The 8,665-nt window shown below is 33.3% G+C and overlaps 1 protein-coding gene across 1 annotated transcript in view; it reads left to right on the top strand.

Moving 5' to 3' along the window:
* Window positions 1-8,665, top strand: part of LOC106680811 (patched domain-containing protein 3-like) — a gene marked incomplete at its 3' end in the record, with an annotated part of 284,865 nt that overhangs the window by 135,845 nt on the left and 140,355 nt on the right. The window contains exon 3 of the mRNA XM_067047328.1: window positions 612-669. The remainder of the gene's footprint in view (window positions 1-611; window positions 670-8,665) is intronic.

The raw sequence follows: 8,665 nt of genomic DNA, 5'->3' as shown, positions 1-8,665 counted from the left end.
TATTGCTAACTTATGATCTAACCTAAAACTAAAATTCGCAAAATAGTTTATCCTTGGCCAAAAGTAAACAATACATACGCGTGTACTTAGTCGTGGTAGAAAGAGAGAGATCACTTCCAAATAAAATTAGTTTTTCGACTAACTATGTCCATAAATTAAACATTAAAAGAAAACATATGATTTATCTCTCCCTCTGTTAGCTACCTCCTGCGCATGCGCCGCCATCACTAATTCTTCTGTGACGTCCATTACATACATAATCATTGGACATCCAAAGAAATACGAAACTCTGATATCATATATACAAGTTATGTCACTCGGATTCATATGTCATTGCAATGTTGCTCAACTTTCCAAAATGCCGTAGTATTCTTGACATTCTTAGTCACATATGATGCAGTAACCAATAAAATGTCGGCGTTGAATAAATGTCTCTGTTTTAAGAAAATATTAAAGTCAATAAGAATGTAATTAAGTCAATATAAGTTTATAAGCGTCTTAGTTAATGACACATAATTCATATAATTTTAAATAGTTATATTGTAACAAAAAATTCATTTTGAATTAACTCCAGTAAAAAGTATTACTAATGTTTCGATTACTTCTTTCAGATTGCGCCAGCTGCCTTCCAAATCGTGTAATCTTAGCAGATTGCTGCCAACATCAATTGTAAGTACAACCATTTTATATTATAGGAATTCTTAATTTAAGAATTTATAACCATAAATAGTAATGTAATTAATTTATAATGATGATTAATTAATTAATATTTTACTGCGTCTATATAACTACGTTCCTCAAAGATCCATCTTGTCACTATTTAATTATTTTCAATTCAAAGATGCCCCTAACGAATTGTAAAGTTATATTTATTGAATAATTTTAATTGATAAAAATAAATTAGTAAATAAAAAATCTAGAAATTCATAATAGTGAATATGTGATTGGAAAATGAAAGGAACAATCATCTAATAAGATGAAGTTAAGAAATTTTCCATTTACAACATTCTTTAATTTACATTATTTATCCATAACAACGTTTCGGGCATACAGGCATACTACAATTCACAATAACAAATTTCACATTATTTATACCACATAACAATAATTCAACAGCTTAAATAAAATAAAATAAATTAATTGCACCACTCTTACAGTCAAATGGACCTAAATTATTAAGAAATAAACAAAAGAAAAATTAAAAACTCAACAAATATTTATTGAATTAATAAAGTTAATAACGGTCATATGGTCAAGATGAACCCGAGCAGAAATAATAGGGAGACCTTTGGGAAAATGTGGAGATATAAAGAGGGGGGGGGGGGTTAAATTAAACAGATGAAGACAGAAACAGGGAAATTAGGAATCTCAAGTTGAGACTGCCTCAATAGATATGAATATAGGGAAAAATTAAGGAAGGTAAAGGGCCTTGTGGGTGTCAAAGAGTTGAGGAGTGGGTGAGTATGGAGCGAGAAAGAAAGAAGTGTGCAATCTGAAAGAATGAAGAAGAGGTGGGAAGAAAGGGAAGGAGGGGAATGTGTGGGGAAAGTTGTTAAGACATGATATTCGCACGGTCTATAAGGCCGATTCGTGTCTAAAAAAATAAAATAAAAAAAAATACTAACTTATGTACTTAAATAATACTTTGTGAAAAAAAAATAATAATAGAAACACAATAATAAATACAGAGTTCATAGCAGAATGTCAGCACTAATCTGGTCTTCAGTCTTCGAGATTGGATTTGGAGTCTTCGTTGGAAAGATTCCATTGTAAATTTTTACAGTTGATAATATAAATGAGAAGAAAAAGGTTGGGGGGGTGAGGTCAGTGAAGAACACAAATAAGTAAGAACTTATTTATTAGTACCAACGTTTCGGCCAGAATTTCTAGCCTTCATCAGGGCTAAGGGCAAAAAAAAAAAATAACAATCTTTGAATAAAAGAATATATAGAATGATTAGAAATTAACTAACATTATGGATACATAAATATAGTTGACAGACATAAATATTGTAAGTACTGTAAGAAGACAAGAGAGATAATGAGAAGAGCAATGTTAAAATTAAGTAGTAGGTAAGAACCAATATTATATTATGTTTGAAAATCTAGTTAGTAAAGATATGTACAAAATAGAAATTATTAAAAATAAACTAATTAAAGAAGTGGGAAATAAAACGTTTATAAAGGTAATTAAATGTTTAAGTAAATTAAGTAACTAAATAGTAAATAAAAATATTAAGTTATAAAATGCAAACGAAATAAAAAAATATGAATATTTTAATTTAATAATGATAAAATCATATTAATTTTATCCCCTTTACCACTTGCGCAGTGTGGGGTTACAATTTGCAGAGTCTGGACCAGATATCTCGCTCTTGGACCATCCCCTTCTCCTACTCCAGTCCATATCCCGTCTCCTTAACACTCTCCTCCCAGGAAATGCGTGGTCTTCCTCTTGGCCTTCTTTCCTCCATGCGAGCCATGCATATGTCTTTCTGGCAGTTCTGTCCTGGTCCATCCTAAGGTGTCCGAACCATATTAGCTTGTGCCCCTCTAGGATGCTCTCAGCCGGTTTGACTCCGAGGTTATTACTCTGCCTCGTCGTGTCCTTCCTTCCACCTTACGAAGGTACCGCATCTCCATGGATTGGACCCTACTCTTGTGTTTCGAGGTGAGGGTCCTCGATTCGGAAGAGTAGGAAAGAATAGGGAGGACCGTCGATTTGTAGATAATTATTTTATTTTTTCTCATTACCTCCCTTTTGCCCAGGAAACCTCTCCGAAGCAAACTAAATATTCTTCCAGCTGCATTGATTCTTTGAGAAATTTCCTCATCAATTTAGCCGTTTTCGTTGAGATGAGCACCTATTTCTGGACCTGCTCTAGTCTTTCTCCGCTCGCTCTAATAATACTTACCTGGCATTACCGTGATCACTGTAATTTAATAATAATAATATAAAATTAAAGTTATGGAAAAAAATAGAAAGAAAATATATGTAATTAAGGAAATATGTAAGTGTAATACTAGAATAAACAAGCAAAATATAAAGTTAAGCAAGAACAAAGGAAGCAATCAATAAATATGGCAATAATAATATGTAGTGAACATAACTAATAACGTGAATAAGAGGGAAGAAGAAGGGTGTAGAAAGAATGATAAAAAAAAAGAGAATAGAAGGTATAAAACGAACCTGCTTGGAAGAGATGGATATCCAAATAAAGTGGCGCCTGCGGGTACGTAAGGAAAAAAATGTTTTTACTTATTTGTGTGTTTCACTGACCGCAACCCAATAATCTTCACCTCATTATATATTTTAACATATTTAATCATATTTTCTTTCCTCATAAAATAGTCACTATAATATATAACAGAAAATAGCTAAGATTTTTATTTACAGGATATGAAAAATAAAATTTTTAATTTGTAATATAGAAGAAAACAATTTTTCTCAAAAATTAATATCAAAGACAAAAAACTAGAAATTTTTAATAAAAACCGTGCCCGTGTAGGCCTCGAGGCGACATATTTCCGTGACAACGTATACTCTATGCTAATATTACATAAATATAAATTAAAATCAATCCAATGTTATATATTTGAAATAATAAACCAGTTCACATATTGAATTCAGATATTTATTTTTGCTTGGTTATACAAAATATTTATACAGTTATACTTAATTCTAAGTATAAGGTAATTAACCTCTTACCCCCACCACCTCACTCTTACCCATCCCCACCACTACCTTCTCCGTTACGGGACACTTTTGCCTGCATGACTCTCAGCATCTATAATCCTCTTACCCCCACTACTACACTACTAATTACCTCCCCCACAATCTACTTCCGTTACGGGACACTTTTTCTAACATGGCATCCCGCAAAATGATTTATAAGACGTTGTCACGTCAAAAATAATATGTTTATTTAAGTATATATGTATATATAGTTGACCGTAAAAATTGATATATAGGAAAATGGTCAGGGTTGCGTTCAAAGGAGAAACAAAAATAATTCACAACTATTTATTTTCCAACGTTTCGCCCCACTTTGTAGGGCTTCATCAGGGGTGAACAGTTTGCTTTGAACAGCCCTGATGAAGCCCTACAAAGTGGGGTGAAACGTCGGAAAATAAATAGTTGTAAACTATTTTTGTTTCTCCTTTGACCGCAACCCTGACCATCTTCCTATACAGGAAAATAAATAGTTGTAAACTATTTTTGTTTCTCCTTTGACCGCAACCCTGACCATTTTCCTATATATGTTTATTTAAGTAGTTTTTGTTTTTATTAATTAATTTTAATAGGTTAATAAATTCACCTCCCCTCCCGTCTATACCGTCTTCGGTTAGAGGAATCATTGAACCCTAAGCAATAAGGAAGCTGCTATGAGGAGCGAGGGAACGGAGGGGTCTCGTGACTGCGACAGTTAGTGTGAATAGTTGGCCGCGTGACCGGGGGTCCGCTCTTGAGGATATTGGCGTTTTTTCAATCAGCTCGGAGCGTACGCCTCGGCCATCGCATCCTCCGACGTTAGAGGATCTCTATCGCAATATATCGATAGTTAACTTCAAACATCTAAGTACCAATTTCAAATTTGTAAAAATTATAAATTAAATTTTCGCTATGAAATGGTCAAGCAATCTAAGCGATATAAAAAAGAGAACAAATTCATCTAACCATTTAAGAGAATATAAATTCTTCTAGTGGAATAACATTTTTCTGAATTCCCAACCTTTCTGGGATTCCTGGAACCGATAATCAAGATGAAGTTGCAACAGGAGCCCACTCACTGAATAATATAATATCCTTCTCAGTTTTGTCTACCAACACGCCCTTCACTGTGGTACTAAGTACATTTCACTAACTTTACCAATTAAACAATTAAAGGTCCTTTCTTTTAGGAAAATTATAACTTTCCAATTATACTATAACCAAATGATTGCCAAAGTGTGCGCCGCGGTTCCTCGGGGTGCCGCGAAGTATTCAATTATTACAAAAAAAATTACAGCTATGGAAAATAAAAATTAATAAAGAGTGATAATCAGTGATTGTTTTCCCCTTGTTGCACCAGTTTATAACCTCCAATGAAATTTGTCTTGCCATATAAAATATATTTTTGTTGATCACCTATCAAAGATTATAAAAAAGTTCGAAAAACACTTTTTTTATTTTAATTTATTTATTTAATGTAATTTACAACCGTGCAAAATAATAAATACAATAAGTAAATATGTTGTATGTTTAATATACACAATTTAAATTAGAAGGTCCCGTGGCCAACTTCTTTTCAGACGCCTCGGAGGATTATCAGGGATTGTTAAGGATGAAAGACTAAGAATTAATGGGTTAGCATGGTTAAGGAGTTTGGAATGAAAAGACGCATATCTGTTTTGGGTCAAATCTGCAACGAATGGGATGTTATGGTCTTTGTGAATGAGTTTATTTGTAACGTAATAAGGAGCATCAAGGATTTTGCGTAGGATTTTGGATTGTAAGGATTGGATGCGGGAAGAATTTGATGGTTTGGTGGAGCCCCAGAGCTCAATTCCACATGTCCAAATTGGTCTGATTATCGTAGTGTATACTAATTTTTTGTAGTGAATGGGAAGTTTAGAGCGTTTGCCAAGTAAGTGTTGTAGCAATCGGAATCTACGAGCAGTTTCTTGTCGTTTCAGTCTTGTGTGTGGATTCCAAGTAAGTCTCTTGTCAAGATGGAGTTCTATGTATCGAACCTGTTCAACAGGCGTTAGTGGAGTATTTAGAAAGGATACTGTAGGACAGGAGGGTAGAAGTTTACGACGGAGAGTAAAGGTGATCTGATGGGATTTGTCAGTATTTACTTTGATTCTACAGTTTTGACACCATTCTTCAATAGATGTTAAGTGTGCCTGTAGTGTTTGTGATGCATTAGTTGGGTCGTTGTTTAGAGACAGTATACATGTGTCATTAGCGTATGTTGTTACGACTGTATTAGGGTGGGTTGAGATGTCAGTGAAAAATACTTTGAAGCAGATAATGATAAATTTACTTGGACAGAAGACCCATTAAGAGCCAAGGCTCCATAAGAATTTACTTCTTTAGAAGAAGAATCTCTTATTGACTTGTCTTGCGATAATACTATAAAGTTTGGTAGCATGGAAAAATCTGATTTTTGGATATCAGTAAAAGTTCTACGAATATTAATTCTATTTGCAACATCCTATTTGTGCAAGCTGGGTTCTCGGCGGTCGCGGTAATAAAAAGTAAACATCGCTCGAAAATCATATCCAATTTTATTCCGAGATTTGAGAAGTTGTGTTGTGAACATCAAGCCCATCTATCCCATTAATAATTTTAATAATGTTAATCATCAATGGACGTTCAATAAATTGTTTGTAAATTTAAAATTCGTGTTTAATTAATTTTTCAACTAAACTAACCACATGGCGATTGTCCAGTCTCAATAAATTATTGGTAAATTATATTACCGAAACAATTTAAAATTCGAATATATTTTTAATATTTAAAAAATATAAAATTAGATATTTTATATTATCCCAAAAAAATAGTAAGTATTTGTTTTTAATTTTTCGTTCTTAAATGAGTAATCGATTTTAAAAAGGAAATTTTTCAAGAAAGTAAAAAATTTAGAAAAATATCTCTAGTATTAAGGGCGCCGCGAGAAAAAAATCCGATTATTTAGAGAATAACCTATAACCTATGACCTGTAACCTTAACCACTTGTTAAGTGACCCTTAGTGCCAATTTCTAATATGAATGTTTAGCCCGAACTAACCTAAACCACTTACGTGACTATTAGGTTACGCCTCTTTTTACTTATGATTTAACCTTTAACTACTAGGCTGTCCTATGAACGGTGAATCACGTCTCTATTTAGTCACGTGACCGCGAGGAAGTAGGGAGCATTTTTGGACTATGGATTTATATGATGAGAATTAGAAGTTGGTTGAGAATAAAACTGGCATATATTATTGTGGACATTTACTAGACAATCGGTCTAAATTGCCAATCCATTACAAAAGACTGATCTACATGACTATTATAAGGCCTATCTGGACATACGGAGTTGAGCTTTGGGGCTCCACTAAACCATCAAATTCCTCCAGAATCCAATCCTTACAGTCCAAAATCCTTCGTAAAATCCTTAATGCTCCTTACTTTGTCACAAATCAAGTCATCCATCAGGACCTCAATATTCCATATGTTGCCGATTTGGCCAGAACCAGATACCGTTCCTTCCATAATAAATTTCTCAACCACCCAAATCCACTTGTTTCTGACCTGGCTTCTCCTTCATTACCTAATAATCCTCCTAGGCGTCTGAAAAGAAGATGGCCTCGAGATCTTCTCCTCTAGAAATGTTTTTGGAGTTCTATCAATGGGTAGATTCTCCACATGTTTTTATCATGTCACTATGTCACCTACAGCAAATTTACTTGTTGTACATATGTGTATACAGTTGTAAATATCAATAAATAAATTATTAAAAAAAAAAAAAAAAAAAAATTATTGTGGAACGTACAATAAATTGAGAACCTGAAGATGTCTTTGAACCCCGAAACTTCAGCGATTTAATAATTATCTTATAAATAATGCTAAGAAATACCGTAGTTTTCATATCCAATTAATGGGCTGTATGTCCACAAGTATTCATTGCAAAATTGTATTGGAACCGGAAAAAAAAGTTGCACACAATGGAGTATGAACTAATGCTATACGGCGTAGAACAAGTTCCCTATCATTATGCTAAGACGGGTTCATGAATATCACACTGCAATGTTCCCACTGACCCAGCTTTCCCCTTTTCACGTTCGTATTGAAATCAAGCCTCAATAATAATAACATAATTAGCCTGAAAGTTACCCAATGTTCTTATATTAAATGATAAAAGCCAAAAAAAGAAGAAAACATTATACTGAGGCTAAAAGAATTATTGATGGTTCCCGTTTAACCTCAGAGAGAAATAGTTGGTTTTTAATGTTTACTTAAACTAAACAATTCCTAGATCTGCTTATTCGAGGTCACTATTTAATCTATAACTAAATAATCCTTACTTTTGAGAAGTCGATTTAAAATTTTTTTTAGAAATCGATATTCAATTTTAAGATTTTAAATAATTCATTGCCGAAATTGAGAAATTAGTTATTTTTTAATTAAGCCATATAATTTTAAACTACGGTTTCCATACTAACAAGTGGTATATTAATGATCAGAATTTTTTTTTTTGTTGTTTTCGTGCCATTTAGTATATAATGTATAAAATTCAAAAACAGACGTAATAAATCATAATTATATAAATAATAAACTCAATGGTAAAATTTAAAAAGGCTGGACCCGCCACAATAAGACGCCCGGGGAGCAACGGTCCTATATCTCTTTTGAAATATTTGCTTTAAACGGGAAACTACCGACTGCTCTATAGTCTCCATTAATAATGTTGATATTACCCCCGTCGAACAGATCCGGTACCTTGGACTACATCTGGACAAACGATTAACCTGGAATCCTCACACCAGACTGAAAAGACAGGAAACTGCACGTCGATTTCGACTATTACAGCACTTACTAGACTAACGGTCTAAACTTCCAATCCATTACAAAAGACTGATCTACATGACTATTATAAGGCCTATCTGGACATATGGAGTTGAGCTTTGGGGCTCCA

Source organism: Halyomorpha halys, unplaced genomic scaffold, assembly GCF_000696795.3.
Source record: "Halyomorpha halys isolate HHAL.00 unplaced genomic scaffold, Hhal_1.1 Scaffold291.1, whole genome shotgun sequence".
Lineage (NCBI taxonomy): Eukaryota > Metazoa > Arthropoda > Insecta > Hemiptera > Pentatomidae > Halyomorpha > Halyomorpha halys.
The sequence above is the reverse complement of the archived record's forward strand: the minus strand, read 5'-3'. Positions and strand labels throughout refer to the sequence as shown.